Source organism: Culex pipiens, chromosome 1 (assembly GCF_016801865.2).
Source record: "Culex pipiens pallens isolate TS chromosome 1, TS_CPP_V2, whole genome shotgun sequence".
NCBI classification, from domain to species: Eukaryota; Metazoa; Arthropoda; class Insecta; order Diptera; family Culicidae; genus Culex; species Culex pipiens.
Window position 1 is genome coordinate 52,790,865 of NC_068937.1, and position 19,126 is coordinate 52,809,990.

At 36.0% G+C, this 19,126-nt stretch overlaps 1 protein-coding gene across 9 annotated transcripts in view; it reads right to left on the reverse strand.

Annotated features, from left to right (window-relative positions):
* LOC120430270 (diacylglycerol lipase-alpha) overlaps nt 1-19,126 on the reverse strand; it is a 193,441-nt gene that overhangs the window by 154,860 nt on the left and 19,455 nt on the right. The gene's annotated exons all lie outside the window — the stretch shown is intronic.

Here is a 19,126-nt window from a genome sequence, read left to right on the forward strand (position 1 = left end):
ATTTCAACGACAGACATGTATAGAGCAATGTACCCAATTGCTCAAGTTTTACGGGTTAATTCCCATTTAAACTTGTTCCTGCTCAAGGCAAGCCAATTTTCAACCAAATGGGCTGAAATTTGGGCTGGAGGCCCCATTTTGAGTACTCTTTCGGGCAATCTCATATACTTTTTGATTTGAGCAATTTTATTTTTTTTGACCCGGGCTAGTGCCCAATCTATGGGGCTTTTTCTCAAAACCTCGCTCCACAAGCTGAATATTGTTCCTTGAGCTATTTTAGGACTCTGGGCCAAATATGAGCAAAATCGGACAACATTTACCCATTGATACTCGAAGGTGAAGTTTGTATGGGAAAAATCAAAAAATGTATGGAAAACCCTATTTTCTAACGGTTTGGTCTGCACGGTGCGCTACTTCCATCTGAATATTCCCAAAAGTGAGATTCTTATTGGAAATTTAATGCTCTACAACTTTGTAGAACATACCAAAGCTGTAAAACTCAATCCTAAAAAGTTATAAGAGCAATTCTCTACCAAAACCGGAAATGGATTTTATTTGTATTTTTTGATTTGGCTCAAACTTTGTGGGGGCCTTCCCTATGACCAAAGAAGCCATTTTGCATCATTAGTTTGTCCATATAAATTTCCATACAAATTTGGCAGCTGTTCATACAAAAATGGTACGTAAATATTCGAAAATCTGTAACTTTTGAAGGAATTTTTTGATCAATTTGGTGTCTTCGGCAAAGTTGTAGGTATTGTTAAGGACTATTTAGAAAAAAATAGGTACACGGAAAAAAAAATTTCCCGATTTTTTTATTAACTTTTTTTTCACAAAAACTCAAATTCCCAAAATACGTATTTTTTGATTTTCGAGATTTTTTGATATGTTTTAGGGGACAAAAATCCGCAACTTTTGAGCTATAGAGAAACATGGTCAAAAAATCTGCCGCCGAGTTATGATTTTTTGAAAAACTGGTGATTTTTGGAAAAAATTGAAATTTCATACATAAAATTTTTTTGACCTCATTTTTTTATGCAAAATTGAATTTGCAATCGAAAATTACTTTACAGATTTTTTGATAAAGGGCCCCGTTTTCAAGATATAGCCACCGAAAGTTTGATTTCAGCGAAATATTTGCAGTTTTTCGATTTTTAAAAATAGTGACCATGAGTGACCATTTCTAAAAATATTTTTTTTGAAAAGTTCAGAAAATTTGCTATAAAATTGTCTAAGAGACATCGAAGATTGGACCTCTGGTTGTTGAGATACAGCGGCTTAAAGAAAAAGAAACACGAAAATTGAAGTTTTCTACGTCTCACCCAAACAGCCCACGATTTTCTAATGACGATATCTCAGCAATTAATGGTTCAATTTTCAATGTTAATACATGAAACATTCGTGAAATTTTCCGATCTTTTCGAAAAAAATATTTTGAAAATTTTTAAATCAAGACTAACATTTCAAATGGGCATAATATTCAATGTTTGGCCCTTTTAAAATGTTAGTCTTGATTTAATTTTTTTCAAAATATTTTTTTCGAAAAGATCGGAAATTTTCACGAATGTTTCATGTATTAACACTGAAAATTGAACCATTAGTTGCTGAGATATCGTCATTAGAAAATCGTGGGCTGTTTGGGTGAGACTTAGAAAACTTCAATTTTCGTGTTTCTTTTTCTTTAAGCCGCTGTATCTCAACAACCAGAGGTCCAATCTTCGATGTCTCTTAGACAATTTTATAGCAAATTTTCTGAACTTTTCAAAAAAAATATTTTTAGAAATGGTCACTCATGGTCACTATTTTTAAAAATCGAAAAACTGCAAATATTTCGCTGAAATGAAACTTTCGGTGGCTATATCTTGAAAACGGGGCCCTTTATCAAAAAATCTGTAAAGTAATTTTCGATTGCAAATTCAATTTTGCATAAAAAAATGAGGTCAAAAAAATTTTATGTATGAAATTTCGATTTTTTCCAAAAATCACCAGTTTTTCAAAAAATCATAACTCGGCGGCAGATTTTTTGACCATGTTTCTCTATAGCTCAAAAGTTGCGGATTTTTGTCCCCTAAAACATATCAAAAAATCTCGAAAATCAAAAAATACGTATTTTGGGAATTTGAGTTTTTGTAAAAAAAAAGTTAATAAAAAAATCGGGAAATTTTTTTTTCCGTGTACCTATTTTTTTCTAAATAGTCCTTAACAATACCTACAACTTTGCCGAAGACACCAAATTGATCAAAAAATTTCTTCAAAAGTTACAGATTTTCGAATATTTACGTACCATTTTTGTATGAACAGCTGCCAAATTTGTATGGAAATTTATATGGACAAACTAATGATGCAAAATGGCTTCTTTGGTCATAGGGAAGGCCCCCACAAAGTTTGAGCCAAATCAAAAAATACAAAAAATAAAAATGGTCGAAATCGGCCGGTTTTGTAGAGAATTGCTCATAAGCGATATAAAAAAGTAATTTTTGTATGAAAAACATTTTTTCACCAACTTTAAGCTCGGTATTAAAGGGTTAATCTCAACCAATTTCGCACAAAATTTGCACGGATTCTTAAAATAACTCAATAAACCGTTTTCCGCTTGCGGAGTAGGGGGTCTTTTTTTCTGGGCACTCTAATGTACAGTCCCACGAAAAAAAAATCCCGTCAATATCTCGGTATTTTGAAAACTAATGATTGGAAAGCAACTGGACGCGTGTAAAACGCATTTTAAAACACTTTTTCCATCCAAATGTTGAAACCTAGGCCGGTAATTTAAATTTTTATATTTTTTCGCCTCCGCCCCCCCCCCCCCCCTTCCACTACATAAACTTAACAAAAAATATTTGTAACAGCCTAAGTTATCTAAAAACTGCTGTCCGTGTTAAGATTGAAGTGTAGATTATCACTAATTAAAGAAATGAACTAATTCTATGATTTTAAGCTTAAAAAACATAAAAAATATAATGAAAATACAGATTTTATGACTATGGCCCTGTTGGTTATCACATCAAATCAAATCAAATCATTTAATTTGTTGTAACTTGAGGTTATAACTCTACTTCAAACCGAGTCAGTTTTAGGAATTTGGATGCAGCTAACAAAAAACTTTAAAATATTCAACTGCAGGATGCTCTTAGAATTTATGGTTCTTAAATTGTGACAAAAATGAGTAACTAAAATTCAGTTCTCTACCAAATTTATGAAAAATTCTATGCAAAGCATACAGATATTAAATCCATTACAAGCAAAACTAATGCACCGCCACGTGTCACTCGAATTCCAGCAGAGTACAAACATCCTTTACACTTGCCAGCAAGTGAGATCCCTCTTCGGCGAGTCTTCACTAAGTTGCCCTATCAACAGCACTCACCCGTTATCCAACGCGGTATCCGTGCCTCTACCGGAATCCCAGCAAGCCATTGTTCGGTTGTTGAACTTTTTCACTCTCTGTCTATCTCTCTCCCTTGCTCCTATCATCACCGTTGAAGGGATCACCATCATCGGGAAAAGGGACGCCGCTGGAAAAGCCAAACCAGCACCGTTGCAGCCAAAACAACAAAGTAGGCGTCAAAACCCGGGCAAACCTGTTCAGCACCTTTTAACCCTCAACTGTTCAATTTTATTTGGATTTTCAATTGTTTTTCGGAATGTTTAGTGTTTAAATTAAAATTCTTTTGTTTTGGCAATTTTTTAATTTTTGCGTTTTTTTTTTGTTATTTTGTAACAAAACGTCAAGAGTTACCGGAGCCGCAGTAGAGCAAGCCATGCTCATGCTGCAGCATATCTTATCACCACTATTGGGTTGTTTTCTTCTCATTTTCCTTACCCTCCCCTTCCTTCTTCCTCTAAGTTTTCTTATTCCTTTTCCTGGCGGCGCTTTTCCGTGAAACCCAACCGGCGGGCAAGCAATGAAAAATTGATGCGATAACACACACACACATACACACACACCTATCTGCTGTTGAAAGAGCAAAACGGTTTTGGTTGCATCATCAAAGGGGGAAGGAAAACCACCTTACCACCGTGAGGAAAGAGAGGGAAGAAGACACTACGGGGTGAGGAGGAGGAGAAAGAGGAAAACTCCTCAAGTGATCAAAACCAAAATCAGGCTTGCTTCGGCTTGGAGGGTAAAAGTTGTGTGGCCGATTGTTGTTGGAAAATGGGTGAAAAATTGCGAAGAGGCTTCTGCAATAAAAGTCCCCCTTCAAGGAGGAGGGTTTAGGGTGGTTGCGATGTAAGTGGTTTTGAAATGGTTTTGAAACATTTTGTAATATCAATTTATGTTGTATAGTTGTTGAATTTACAATCATTTTGATAGATTGATTTTGAAAAAAATAAATATAATTGGAAACTAAAAATTTCAAGGATTTTACTAAACTTTGAGAGCTTATTCTTATAAAACAAATGTGGTAAGGTGTCATAGATGAAAATTTCACCTTGTTTAAAATTTTATATGATTAAAAAATCGTTTTAGTATGGAACGTGAATAATAATAAAAAAGACGTATTTAAAATTATTGCAGTTCTCTTCTCGTAAATACTGCATGAAATTTCTGACATGTATGCATCAGTAGGGTGTAATATAGTTGTATGGAAAAAAATAAAGTTGTCCAAATTTAGCGAGCACAGTAACTTTTAAGTTCCTTTTGGGGTTCTAAACAACTCTCCAAAGTTTGGGAACGATTGGTTTAGTCCTCACTTTGCGCAAAGCAATTAAATTTCCCATATAAATTTGTATGGGAAAAACCATTTTTTTGGATTTTGATATTTATAAAATCTACGTTTCACGCTGTACTAAAACCGGAATCACTTCCTCGTGTCTTCGCATGTAAATAATGCCCAGCCGATCGGTATTGCACTGCAGTCCAGTCGCATTGTCCAGATCAGAGCAAAGGGAACACCGCAAGAGTAGCGCCGCAAAAAGACAATTGTCTTTACAAGACCCCGCGCGGCAAATAATAGCTGCTGGGAAGAGCTTGAAAAATGACACGAAAAAGTTGTCACCGCGGTTCTAGCGATACATAGCGCACAAGGCACAAGGAAAGGAGTTTACAGCATCTGGATGGAACAGCACTTTCCCTCTCAATAGGGACTGTGTTATAGATCTGGAAATGCTTAATAACAGTAAAAATGGGTAACACGATACAATAGTCCTTGTAATCAGGATTCCGTGTCTTAATACTCAAACAGAAAAAAAAAACCGGAATCATATTCGAATACTCTGGAAGGTGCTCTACAACTTTCCCCAAGAGAGTATGGTGCTAACTTGCTTCTAAAAAAAGATACAGCGTGTTCAAAACTCGTCTAAAACGTGATTTTTGCTCGAAAATCACGTTTTAGACGAGTTTTGAGGACGCTGTATCTTCTTTCAGGGACAAGCTAGCACCATACTCTCTTCGGAAAAGTTGTAGAGCACCTTCCAGAGCATCTAAATATGAATTCGGTTTTAGTACAGCATGAAACGTGGATTTTATAAATATCAAAATCCAAAAAAATGGGTTTTCCCATACAAATTCCCATAGAAAATTGAATCGCTTTGCGCAAAGTGAGGACTAAACCAATCGTTCCCAAACTTTGGGGAGTTGTTTAGGACCCCAAAAGGAACTGAAAAATTGCTGTGCTGGAAAATCGATTTTGATATTACACCCTAATGCATCAGTACACTTTAAAAAAATATACTACACAGAAAAAAAATGAATTTTGGCATGTTGAAAATTTGGTAAGTTGAATATTACCTCTTTTTTGAGTAATATTACATAAAAAATGTATAAAAATGTGAACCAGATGAATATTCATCAAACACTGATGAAAATTCATAATTTTCTGGGGTAAAATTAATCATTTATTTTTGACAAAAAATCCTGATGAATCTTACCATTATTTTTTTTCTGTGTATAACACTAAAAGTAAACTACTTTTAACTTAAAAGTTTGCAAAAACTAGCTGGAATAAAATTTAAAATTTTACTTGAACCAATGATTCTTTTTGTTTAAGAATTGAAAGTTTGTTTTGTTCTTGTTGATTTAGAAGTACGGTCTTTTTCGATTGAAGTACAATAACATTTGCTGATTTTTATTCACAAGTTCGAAAAGAGCGAAAGGAAGCAAGAAAATGTCTTCGGAGGGCAGCACTACTACTACAAAAAAAATCGAGAATTTTCATTTAATGGCCATCTCCACAACACTCCGGCCAAATATTCACTTTAAAAGGGGTGAGGAAACTCACTTGTCGCTTCAAGCTTTGAGCCGTAAAATTGTGCATACCAGAAGTGGAAGCAGAAGAAAGGCGCCACGTGTGATGTTTAATCTCAGGAAACTATAAAATCCCATCCCCCTGAGCGCAGCTTTCGTATGAAATGTGGTCTCCCAAGGGTAAACAGGACAATTGTTTGCATTATTACCAGAAAGATAAACTCTCTGCTGCTCGATTGAGCGCCATAAATTTTACATTTTTCATTTCACTCCCCATTTCAACATCGAATCGACAATGGGGCCACTCACCTTACAAAGTGACAATGTTACCCCACCCTAAAAAGTGTGGCACCTTTGCGCGCATATTCATGAATGGGAGACGACCGGCGCCGTCGTGTGCCCCCCTCCTCCCTCCTCTCCCCTTTAATGTATGCAAAGTGCACAACAAACAACGCGGTGAGCAAGCACACAATCACAAGCCAAGTTCTGTGCCTGTGTGTTTGTGTAACGTAAGTGTGTGATTGTGTATGTGTGCCACTTCTCTCGTTCGAATCTATTACCATAGACAAATAAACCTTTTGAATAGGCTGAAAAGACCTGGGATAATTTCAGCGTTACCCCGATTGATGCCTGGCGGCGGTGATGCCTTCCGTGGCCAGGGGGAGACCCCTGGGGTTGTTGGGTTGTAACATTGTATGTAGGGTAAGGAGGACGATTGTCGTTTCAAATGAAAAAGGATATTAGAAAACGATGTTGACGTTTAAGCTGTCGGCCACCATTGCTAGTATCAAACACTCGTATCTTACTTTTATCAACAAGGACTTCGCCCCCTGGGTTCCTAACCATATTTCCACTAAGAATTTTAGGCACCCGCCATGGGGTTTGAACCACCGACCTTTGGATTGTAAGTCTAGTGCGCGGTCTAATTGATACATTAGGGCAGGGGTGCCCAACCTTTTGGCCCTGCGGGCCAGATCTGAATTTTTCTGAAGCAGTGGCGGGCCGGAACTAATATTTGATAAAAGTTTAAAAGCAAACATTTTTTTTTTATGATTGGGTTCTTTAAAGTAAATAAATAAAAGAACCAGTGTTGCAAATAAGATTTATAAATCTTGATTTTGAGAATTAAACACAAAGATAACATTCAAAAATGTGTTTATTTGAATTATTTTTATTTATGTTTATTCAAAATTGTATAGTTTTTGTTTTTGACGATTGCAAATTTTCATTAAAAAAAAATATTCAAATTTCAATGGTCGTTGCAATTTTTTAAGTTTATATTTTCAACACTTCGATATAAATAATCAATGAGACATGATAAAATTTATTCTAACGAAATTTTGATTCGGATATGCTTTACGAATAAAAAAAAACTTTTTGCGTTGTGTGCACCTTTATTCAAATATTTTAAAATGATTTTAAACACACACTAACTTTGAAATGTGAAAAAAAAATCATTTTCATTTCGTTATTCTTCAAAATTCAAAGTTTATTCAAAAATATATTTTTGCTCCCTAATTTTTTGACTCATTTTGAGACTTTTTTAATATTTTTAAAATATTTCCAGCGATCTATTCTCAGTATGAATAATTTGCCTTTGAAAAGTTGTTCCGGAATAATATATTAGTTTTTGCTTACTTATTTATTTCAAAACATAGAAAATAGAAAAAAAAATCAATTTGAAATAAACACAGTTAAAACTGAAATAAAATTTAAATTTAGTGTCTTTTTGTAAATTTTTAGACAACAAATTATAATAATTAAATTCAAACATGACGAATGTTGTGATGATATGTTAAAATTTGATCTCAAGATTATTTTGTTAATGCCGACAATCAATATATTTATTTAATATTTCATGAACAGCCTTAAGGGCCGGTCATAGAACTATTTTGAAAAGCCGTCGCGGGCCGAATGAAATGGCTTCACGGGCCGGACGTTGGGCAGGCCTGCATTAGGGTGTAATATAGTTGTATGGAAAAAAATAAAGTTGTCCAAATTTAGCGAGCACAACCATTTTTCAATTCCTTTTGGGGTCCTAAACAACTCCCCAAAGTTTGGGAACGATTGGTTTAGTCCTCACTTTGCGCAAAGCGATTCAATTTTCCATATAAATTTGTATGGGAAAACCCATTTTTTTTGGATTTTGATATTTATAAAATCCACGTTTCACGCTGTACTAAAACCGGATTCATATTCGGATGCCCTGGAATGTGCTCTACAACTTTCCCGAAGAGAGTATGGTGCTAACTTGCTCCTATAAAAAGATACAGCGTGTTCAAAACTCGTCTAAAACGTGTTTTTTGCTCGAAAACCACGTTTTAGACGAGTTTTGAGAACGCTGTACCTTCTTTCAGGGACAAGCTAGCACCATACTCTCTTCGGGGAAGTTGTAGAGCACATTCCAGAGCATCCGAATATGAATCCGGTTTTAGTACAGCGTGAAACGTGGATTTTATAAATATCAAATCTCAAAAAAATGTTTTTTCCCATACAAATTTATATGGAAAATTTAATCGCTTTGCGCAAAGAGAGGACTAAACCAATCGTTCCCAAACTTTGGTGAGTTGTTTAGGACCCCAAAAGGAACTGAAAAATTGCTGTGCTGGAAAATCGATTTTGATATTACACCCTACTGCGCCACCTGCTGCCAATGTTCGGAAGCGATGTTTTGCTCATAGTTTTTTTTTGCGAATTTTCCCATACAAACTTCAACGATAGCGACCCGTAAACCTTCATCGATTTGGGTAAAAATTGACACAGTTATTTATTTTTGCCTACGAAAACAAGTCTGCGATTTTCCAAAATTTTCGATTTTTCTTGTCACCCTAGTGAAGAGTGACATATTTATTCCTTTATTTCCAATTTAAGAGGTAAAAGTTAATTATGTTTGCTCACCAAAATGAAAATAATAACAGAAAGTATCATTTCCTAGTGGCAGATTAACAGGGATTGATAGGGATGCGTCATTTATGGATGACCCCTTAACCATGAATTATAGAAATATCAACCATAAAAAATCATTCAATTTCATTATTATGCTTTTGGAGATAATTGTTTTTCAATCATGTTTGAGTGCTACTTCTACTCTACTGCTGCTGCTGGTTCCCGGTGATGCATTTTAAGTTTTCCTCTTTGTGCCGGGACCGTGGTGTAGGGGCAAGCGTGGTTGCCTCTCACCCAGTCGGCCTGGGTTTCGATCCCAGAAGGTCCCGGTGGCAAATTTTGAGACGAGATTTGTCTGATCACGCCTTCCGTCGGATGGGGAAGTAAATGTTGGCCCCGGTCTAACCTAGAGGTTGGGTCGTTAGCTCAGTCCAGGTGTAGGAGTCGTCTCCCTGGATCCTGCCTCGGTGGAGTCGCTGGTAGGCAGTTGGACTAACAATCCAAAGGTCGTCAGTTCGAAACCCGGGGTGGATGGAAGCTTAGGTGTAAAAAGAGGTTTGCAATTGCCTCAACAATCAAGCCTTCGAACACCTAGTTTCGAGTAGGAATCTCGCAATCGAGAACGCCAAGGCAATGCTGTAGAGCGAATAATTTGATTTTTTTTTATGCAGGTTCAGTACTCCGTCCTTGGGCAACATGGGAACTAATTTTAAAAAATGAATAGCTGCGACTATTTTCAATAAAGTTACCTAAAAAAGGGTATAACTTGAAACGGTGACCTTTATCAAAATATCAGTACATTTTGATTGCGAATTCGATTTTACATCGAAAAATTAAGTTGAAAATTTGTTGGGACCAATATTTCGATTAAAAAAAAAAATCAGTATTGATTGAAAAAATCATAACTCGGTCAAAGTTTTTTTTGCCCATTCTGGAAATTTCTGAAAAGTTGGCATTTTATGTCCTCTAAAACATATCAAAAAACAAAAAAAAATTAAAAATAGTGTTTTTTTGCAAATCAAGTTTTAGTAACAAAAAGTGAAATAAAAAATCATCAAAAAAAATTTTACCGTGTATCATTTTTTTTCAGTGTAGTCCATATCCATACCTACAACTTTTCCGAAGACACCAAATCGATCAAAAAATTCCTTCAAAAGATACAGATTTTTGAATTTTTACATATCATTTTTGTATGGACAGCTGCCAAATTTGTATGGAAAATTATATGGACAAACTAATGATGCAAAATGGCTTCTTTGGGCATACCGAAGGCACCAAATAAGTTTCAGTCGGATTAAAAAATACAAAAATTAAAATTAAAGAAAAAAGACCGATTCCGTAGAGAACTGCTCTCTTGTTTTTCAGTGAAGTGACAATGGTCGTGTCCTATCACCCGGTTACTTTCTAGGGCGGTTTTCAACTCCTGTTTGGATTTTCCCCGACTGATAATAATGATGACGATGGCATTTCAAGTTTTTGATCCTATGCACACACACCCATAAACAGTATCACATAGAATACACAGTGAAAATAATTTTTAATTTAAATTTGCACAGTTTTACAAAAAAATAAAAACACTTTTTTAGATAAGCGAATTTGATCAATTCATCAATATTTTATAAGCTAAATGAAAAAAAAATCACTTCAGCATCAAATTTTTCACTGTGTAAACAGTAGTAACAAATCTCGTGTTGAGCCTGGAGAGGGGTTGGAAAGTTTCCCTGTTTTTCCTGCGCCTGGTTTTTTTCCGAGGGTTGTTGATCGTTCCGTCGATGGCCGGTGCCGATTTTGGTCCTCGGAAAAGTCGATTCCTGGAAGAGGGGAAAGTAGTGAAGGCATCTTTTCATCTCATTTTGCGCTCGATGTGGTAGAATTTGACTCGACAGAATTGTGATACTGTTATTATAATGACTAGAAATATACAACTTTATAGGTATTTTTCCTAAGATGAATTTTTGACACAACTTAAACAAAAAATCAGTCCTTCTTTATTTTGTTTCAGTTTTGTTAGAATTCAATGGCTGCATAATTTCCAGACAACCAAACCCTCAACTTTCTTTTAAATCAGCTTCCCAAAGCAAGGAGAAAACCTGCTTCAGGCCATCAGGCGTTTTAATTAAACCGAGAAGTGTTACCGCGGTGCGTTGGCGAAGGTCTGGCAATTTATCCTTCCCTTCCCGGCATGAAAAAGGTAGGATTTAGTGGCTTTTCCAACGTCCCCCTGCTCCACACGAAAAAAATAAAGGCCGAGAGGGTGGAGAGTTACATGCAACTTTATCGAGCTCTCAGCTGGAGTTTCGGCTCACGGCAGGGGGACAATATTTGGAAGGGAAAATTTTGGATATGGGCTATAATGTAATAATTTATTTGGCAATAAATGCTAGTTTTAGCACCCATCTAGAGGGAGATTTGTCAGAGGGAGGGGGAGTTGATTCGTTGAAAGTTGCCTAAAGTTTAGTTTTTTTTTTATTTGTTTTTGGTAGAAGTCATCAGGTTGTTTCGGAAGCGATAAGGTTAATGAAGGCATTGCACGATATCTTGGGGATTTTTAATTACAGTAAGGTTTTATGCGCAGAAATTATGTAAACATGACATAATAATCAACACTGATTTCAAATTCGTCAATCACTTTTTCAATTACGTGGACTACATTTCCCTCCGTGTATGTTTAATTGTACACAGAAAAGAAGCTGCAAACCCCATAAGTTACAGTGGGGCTCTAATTCGGTTGACCTCTTTCCCAACCGACTAACCGGACACCAATATGGCAACCTTGCGGAACAAGGCAGGACCCTTAATAAGCTCATTGTTGGTCCATAACGCCCGATTTCACCCCGAAGATGAACCGCCGGAAACTCGTTCAAGCTTACCCAATTTCGGAGCAAGCTTGGCTAACAAGCAAACTAACCTGACCAACGAGGTTTAGTCCAAGGTTGTTGGTGTAGTGCGAACCAGGTGGAGACCCTAATCTTGTGGGCTTTCCTGTTATGCTCTGGATGAGGAAGAGGCTGGATGAGCTGAGCAAACGAGCCACCTACGCAGAAAATGAACCCATCATAAGCTTTGAGTTGCTTGGTTGGCTCGTTGGTTATTCGGTTAGTTAGGTGTTTTGTAGTACACCTACGCTGCGACATGGTTTCAACACCCAAATGAGAGAACTCTGTCAAACATTGTTTTGACGAAAAGAGGCAGCTATTTTCGACAAAATTTTGTGTGACATGTGGCAACATTGCACGAAATTTCGTCATTTGCGGTTCTGTAAATCATTCAATAACCAGAGCTTTGTATTTGAGTGTAGCTTTCAGAGACTAGACGAAATTTCACACTCAATTTACCGCTCTTCCACCGGCTGGGTAAGCACATAAAAGGCAAGAACGTCTAATCGTCGTCCTGCCTGGCAGTAAAAAGGTTAACCCATTTCCTGCATAGAACACACCGCATCAGGCGTTGGATAGTTTGTCATGCGTCCAGACTGCTCTAGTCGAGTTAAATATACTTTGTTAAAAAGTGATGATAAAAATTTGATCAAAAATCGGATAACAGATAGCAGGATAATTTTCGAATTTCGTTAGTTTGGTCCCATTACACTTTTCCTTTGATTGTCTTGGAGTTATTCCATTTCAAATTTAAAAATGAGTGGTGTTCTTGAGTAACCATGGGCGTTAGAGGGTTAAAAGTGGACATTTTTAAATAAAGATATTACGAATTTAATGGTAAAAAACACTTGAGATTTTTTCCAATTTTTGTAGTGCTGAATCTCCACTTTTGAATGTAACCTGGTGCTTACAATTTAGCCTGCTCTTTTTCGAGATATTTAGGTTTAAAAATTGCATCTTCTTACTTTATAATGACTGTAAGGTGTAAAATGACTTAAAAAACAATGTTTGTTTATTACACTGAAACAAAAAAAGTACCAAATTCTTAAATTCTAGGAAATTTGCCTCTTTTCCTTATTTAGTAAGGCAATTGAAAATATTTTTTGAGGTTTATGTCCCTCGACTCTAGCCAAAGTCGAGGAGGGAACAAAAAAATAAAAATATGGAAATACCAAGCTATGGTATTCACATTTTAATGAAAAAAAAAGTTTTTTAATGCATTTAACACCTGCCCAGTTGTATTGACGAATTTTTTGCATTACTGTGCAACGGAATTTCATAAAAATTCAAAATATTTTTGGTCGATCCCAGAAATGCTAAATATGATTTTAAACGCAGGAATCAATTTGTTTTCAGTTGATGAGACGTCTATTTCCATTAAAATTTGGAAGTTTTTGAAAAAATGTTTTTTTGCCCCCTGATTTTTTTGACTGATTTTTAAGGGGGGCGACAAAAACTTTAAAAAATATTTGCAACGGCCTAATCGGGGTTTTTTTTGGATTACTAAATCAGCCAAAATTCCTATAATTTAGGAATTTGGTACTTTTTTTTATTTCAGTGTAGAGCTCTAAAAGTTCCTCCACAGACTGTGGTTCCTCTGACATCACCTTTCTCTAAAACTTGCTACGTTCAAAAAACTTATTTTTGATGGTTCTGATGCTTTTTAATAATTTTGGTCGTAGAAGGCGTAGATTGATATAATATCCCAAAAATATTCCTGAAATGTTAGATTTTCGAAAGCATAGATAATTTGCCGGGACCCGTGGTGTAGGGGTAAGCGTGGTTGCCTCTCACCCAGTCGGCCTGGGTTCGATCCCAGACGGTCCCGGTGGCAAATTTTGAGACGAGATTTGTCTGATCACGCCTTTCGTCGAACGGGGAAGTAAATGTTGGCCCCGTACCTAGAGATTAGGTCGTTAGCTCAGTCCAGGTGTAGGAGTCGTCTCCCTGGGTCCTGTCTCGGTGGAGTCGCTGGTAGGCAGTTGGACTAACAATCCAAAGGTCGTCAGTTCGAATCCCGGGTTGGATGGATTCTAAGGTGTAAAAAGCGGTTTGCAATTGCCTCAACAATCAAGCCTTCGGACACCTAGTTACGAGTAGGAATCTCGCAATCGAGAACGCCAAGGCAATGCTGTAGAGCGAATAATTTTTGATTTTAGATAATTTGCCACAACCCTTCTGAAGACTTGGAGCTTCAGAACTGCACCGAAATCCATTTTTCACTTAATGTTGTGACCAGGACCACTGTGCATTGTTCTTTTGAAAATCTGAGTGAAGTCTGTGCAAATTCGCCGTTTTATTTAGATAAATGCCCCATTTTCAATATTGATTTAGGACCAAACTGACATCCCAAAAAGTAATGTTGTGCTGTAAATTTTCAAATCTGCACCGATTTCAGTTTGATTTAAAATTTGGAAATCATAAAAAAAATCGAAGGCACAGATGCCAGATGCACAGATTTGTGTGTGTTTTAAAGACATTTGAGCATGTGCCAGAATTTTTTTGAGGTGCACAGATTTTTAAAAAACTTCATTAAATTAATATTTTGTAAAATATCAACCCAAACTAAGAACGCAATATCTGATGGATTGCCATGATTGTAAATTGGTATATTTGAAATTTAAGACAATAACACAGATTTTTACAGACATTTAAAAAAAAAACATGTCGCATCCCTGCTTATAGGTCAAGTGGTTACCGTTTCAACCATATCAGACATCGACTTATTTTTGTCAGTTCATCTGTGATATTGTTATGAATCGGATTACGTAATCATTCCAATGTACAGTTCCCCCACTTGGTATTTTTTCATGAAGTTCTTTTAAATGATCACAATTTTCATCGTTAACAACATTTTGTTTGCTTATCTGCTTATCTGTCAGGTCAAAATAATGAAACTGGTAAACTTCAACTGAAAAACACGTTTTCCACGGGCAAGTGCTAATTGTAAGTTGTTATGTTCTGCTTCATTTATTTTTATTATTTTTGTATGCTGTTGTAGATAAACTCTTGTCTTTTTGCCTATTTTCACATTTTTTCTTTCAAAATAGACTTTAGCATTAGCTTTAAAGTTGCAACAAATTGTGTAAAACATAGTTTAATTACTGCATACTTATTTTGACACAAAAACTAGGGGAAATTCGTCATTATTACTTCATCAAATTTAACTGTCACATTTCATTCAAAGATTGCATTGAAGGATTTTTTTTGAAAGGTTTTTTTCAAATGTGTAAACTATATTTACAAAAAAAGTTGTTTACCTGTTGTTTTAAAAACTTTGAAAATGTCTAGACAATCTTTTTAAATACAGTAAACAGTTTTGCAGTTTTTCATAATTTAGACCGTTACACAAAAAAAAAACACTCAATTAAAGTCGACCCCTTACAAAGTTTCTATCAAACAGCTCTAGGATCCAACAATATTTTAACATATAACCTCAAAATTTGAAGTGCAATCAACAGAAAATATTTTTTTTATACTTTATAGACACAAAGTTTGTTCCGGATTTGTTGATTCGTCCCTTTTATTTAAAAATCTCCTGTTTATGGCTTTAATTTCTCTTTTTTCTTATAAATAATATTTTTATCATAGATTTTGCTAGACAATTGTTATCATTTTTTCAATTTCACAATTTATTATTTCATCTTAACTGTGAAGGGCAAGTTTGAAATTTCAAAGTTTTTGAAGCAGCCAAACTAGCAGGATACAGACAAAATATCAAACTTAAAAAATACAGACTAGAGATGTGAAATGGTCAGAAACATAATCTGTATTTTTAATTTTAATAACGTGAGCAATTCTCGCTGAAACCGTCCCACTAGATGCACATGTTCTCAAATCGTTGCGGCAATGTTCTCATTCGATTCAGCGCACCAAAAAACCATAAAAACAACCTTCGAACCAATGAAAATGTCAGCCGTTAGCCACCTGTAAATAAAAACTTGTTTTGAACAATGGATTTTTTCGCAAAAATGCCCTAATTTGAAGAAATGATATCTCCCAAAATACATAATCAAACATCAAAAACTTATATATCGTTGGAAAGGTAATCACGAGGGCTTTCTATCGCACTTTTATAAACACTTAAAAAAATATTTTTTCAAGGGTAATTTTCAGGATTTTTGGGAAACTTACTCTTAATTTTTATTTTTGACCGTGTTCGCAACCACTTATCGTTACGAAACCATTTTCATTCGAAAGATTGGACGATTTTGCATAAAATTAACTTGAGAAAAGTAGTGTAATGAAATAGTTTTCGTATAGTTATTAAAGGATGAAAGAAATTGGTCAAATTTCAGTTAAAAATAATCAAAGCTCAGACTTCAGAAATGAGCCTTATTTACAGGCAAAACAAAGCAGGATTGTATTTGAGCCGAATGTACAGTCATCTGCGGCAAATTTGGACATATAGGATGAATAGGGACAGTTATTTCAACTATGCTTTCACTCATTAGATCTTATTTTTAATTTGTTTATGTAAAAGCATACATAAACAAACAAGTTTCTAAATTTTAAGCTTTTAAGTACTCTGAAAACTAATGTCCTTACTTAGACTGTAGTCTCGATTCGCCACATTTCACTGAAGTAATATTTTATGTACAGAATTTGTTTTAGGAAGGTCTTCTTTATTTGTAATCGTGCACATAAAAGTGCAAAGTTGAAATCAATATTTTTTGATCAAGTTTAAATTTGGTGGGGATGTTGATGCCATCAAAACAATCAAGAAACTCGATTTTCGTCTAAATCGGACTACGCCCTTTTATTTGACACCACCCCAAAGTTTCGATCTTTTTTTTTTTGCAAACAATGTTAAAAACCTTCATTTTCAAACTGCTATGTCTCTAAAACCGCAAGCCATACATAGTCGAACCAGAATTCACTAGAAAGATAATTAATTAGGTGTAGTCTGTTTTTCAATTAAAACTATTTTCAGTGTATTTATTAGGGTGGGTACGGATTTTGAAAAGTTCTCAGATCAAGTTCTGGTGTGGCTCCCCTTGTAGGGCATACCCATAGGGACTCTCACGCCAAATTTCAGCTCATTTGGTTGAAAACTGGCTTGTCTCGAGCGGGTTCAAGTTTACATGGAAATTACTATGGGAAATTTTGAATTTTTGTTCATTCGCTCCTACAGGCCTGGGGAAAACATGTAGAAACTTCTAGGATGGCCAGAAATGAGCGGAATCGTCTGGAGAACAACTTTCCCTAAGAGACCAGGTCGATTCGTTCAACCCCCATCGAGCTCAACGGCAATACATCCGGGGTTTTCGGAACCAACGGTTTTCACCAGAAAAGCATCAAATTTTCCTTAGCATGCTATGAATGCTTCATGAACACCGCGACGCCACATGTCAAACAGCTACCACGTGATTGTAAAATTTGCACCATAACAGTTTTTTTTTCTTATTTGGAGGTTTAGAATACAGCTAAATAGTATCTGGATCACCATAAATGATAATTCTATAGTTCAAAAAGTAATAAAAAGTAATTTTTTATAGGCGATACCAGTCCACGTGGTAGCTGTTTGACATGTGGCGTCGCGGTGTTCATGAAGCATTCATAGCATGCTAAGGAAAATTTGATGCTTTTCTGGTGAAAACCGTTGGTTCCGAAAACCCCGGATGTATTGCCGTTGAGCTCGATGGGGGTTGAACGAATCGACCTGGTCTCTTAGGGAAAGTTGTTCTCCACACGATTCCGCTCATTTCTGGCCATCCTAGAAGTTTCTACATGTTTTCCCCAGGCCTGTAGGAGCGAATGAACGAAAATTCAAAATTTCCCATAGTAAATCCCATGTAAACTTGAACCCGCTTGAGACAAGCCAGTTTTCAACCAAATGAGCTGAAATTTGGCGTGAGAGTCCCTATGGGTATGCCCTACAAGGGGAACCACACCAGAACTTGATCTGAGAACTTTTCAAAATCCGTACCCACCCTAGTATTTATGTTGCGCAAATGAAAACTTTATAATTGGTTTTCATATTTAGAGCAATTAAAATTAAAGTTGAATAAATCCCAACGTAGTCCGATTTGGACGAAAATCGAATTTCTTGTTTGTTTTGATGGTATCAACATCCCCACCATATTTAAACTTGATCAAAAAATATTGATTTCAACTTTGCACTTTTATGTGCACGATTACAAATAAAGAAGACCTTCCTAAAACAAATTCTTAGCTTAGCTTAGCTTAGCTTAGCTTGGTTGACCGTACTCTAGCCGAGCATAAAGCTCGCAATAGCTAGGTTGGCGCCGATAAGGAAAATAAATGCGTCAGGAATGTGCCGAATGACACATCACCATTCATTTCTCCTTTTGGTCGACTCCTCACGATCAACGGGGGAATTGGGGGAGGGATATGATGATTGGATACCCTATAAATATGCCTAAGAACTTAGACGACCTCCAAGATATCCGGATTTGGAAGGGGAAAGGGTTTGGAAGGGATACTTCACCGACGAATGAAGTAGTGGGCATTGATTGGTATATATCAGGAATTTAAAATGCAGTAATAATATAAGGACGAAATCAGAACGGGCTCACCAAATTGGAATCAGGTCCTGGTCCATTTCAGTTTTCAAGAAATTTTGAAACTCGAACTTCCGGCTTCCATTGTAAAGTTTTCAGCGTCTATGACTTGAACCGCTTCTAACGGCGATTGTCTTCTCCTGATGCTGCTGGCTAATGTTGATGGAGATGATAACGGGAAAGGAGCACCAAATTCAGCAGCAGTCACGAATTCTTCAGATCTTAAGAACACGATGGAGATTATCACGTTTAGGGATTCCGTTTTTCCTCCAAAAAAGGTAAATCATCCGCCCAGGATCTTGGAATGCGTTCAGATTTAATCTTCACTGATTAGATTCGGAACCACTTTTAATTTTTGGAACGAAAAATCCAATGGCAAAAGCAGCAGCGAAAATTTTGACGTCTTTCTCTGTTTGTAGACTACTTCGATAAGACCTTCCTAAAACAAATTCTGTACATAAAATATTACTTCAGTGAAATGTAGCGAATCGAGACTACAGTCTAAGTAAGGACATTAGTTTTCAGAGTACTTAAAAGCTTAAAATTTAGAAACTTGTTTGTTTATGTATGCTTTTACATAAACAAATTAAAAATATGATCTAATGAGTGAAAGCATAGTTGAAATAACTGTCCCTATTCATCCTATATGTCCAGAT